This window comes from Orycteropus afer, unplaced genomic scaffold (genome assembly GCF_000298275.1).
Source record: "Orycteropus afer afer isolate SDZICR_OR568_19922 unplaced genomic scaffold, OryAfe1.0 scaffold00158, whole genome shotgun sequence".
Lineage (NCBI taxonomy): Eukaryota > Metazoa > Chordata > Mammalia > Tubulidentata > Orycteropodidae > Orycteropus > Orycteropus afer.
Window position 1 is genome coordinate 2,292,064 of NW_006921745.1, and position 1,071 is coordinate 2,293,134.

Below are 1,071 nucleotides of genomic sequence, written 5' to 3' on the forward strand. Positions count from 1 at the left end.
TGCAAGATAGAATGGACTGTTCTAAACTCGGGGATAAAATTATAAATCATAGGGTAACCTCAAAGAAAAATGATAAACCTTCACATCACAATAAAAAAGATGACAAGCACAAATATTCAGCATATACTAAAACAACAGCAACAAAGGAAATGATAATTTGTCCGTTATTGTAAAAGTTAAGGAAAGGATTATCTATGGAAGGAAATTTTCTTTGTTGGTTACCAGGGGTGGAGGGTAGAGGAGGGAATACTGTTAGATAAATAGAGATAAGTATTGATTTGGGTGAAGAGAAGGGCAATGCACCAAATGTGAGTGACCAATGTGGCAGCATTGAGGAAAAGGAAGACAGAGAGGTACATGGGAGGTACAGACAACAAAGATGAACCCTTTTGCATATACACTACTGCGTTGTCAGTGAAGGCAAACATGGGTAGATGGGTGGACAGGCTGAATTATTAGGCATGTCTATGAAATGGGGAGTGTATCCAAGAACATGTATAGGGTTGGCAGACAATGGTGGTCCTATAAGTGTATGTGAATGATCAGAATTCCCAGGTGTATAGTAGAGCTGACAAGGGGCAAGGTTGTGGTCACTGCTTGGTCACAGACAGATACCCAGAGGGACTGAGTAGTTGAACCTGTGGGCTTGGGACCATAGTCGCAGGGGACATCAAGCTGAATTGTCATAACATACTATACAAAACGTTGTTCCACCTCCTATTTAGGCTAGTAGCAACTGGGATCTTTAAAGCTAGCAAGCTGCCATCTATTTGGAATGATTGGTCTCTCCTCGTCCAGAGCAAAGAAGAATGAAGAAAACCAAAATTCACGGAAACAATTAGTCCTAGTAACTGGTACACCATCCGAGCAGCACCCTATACCACTATGAGACCAGAAGAACTAGATGGTTCCCAGCTACTAATGTCATCCACTTAGAAGGGGATCTATGTAGGAGATCCTTGATAGAGGAACAAAACTCAAAATCATTTGGAGGAAAAAAAAGGGGGAGGACCAGGTTTGCTGGTCCTATAGAGCCTGGCAGAACCACTGAGACTATGACCCCTAGCTGCC

General features: G+C 42.2%; 1 protein-coding gene across 1 annotated transcript in view; it reads left to right on the top strand.

The window, feature by feature from the left end:
• Window positions 1–1,071, top strand: part of NDUFAF5 (NADH:ubiquinone oxidoreductase complex assembly factor 5) — a 78,710-nt gene that overhangs the window by 62,251 nt on the left and 15,388 nt on the right. The gene's annotated exons all lie outside the window — the stretch shown is intronic.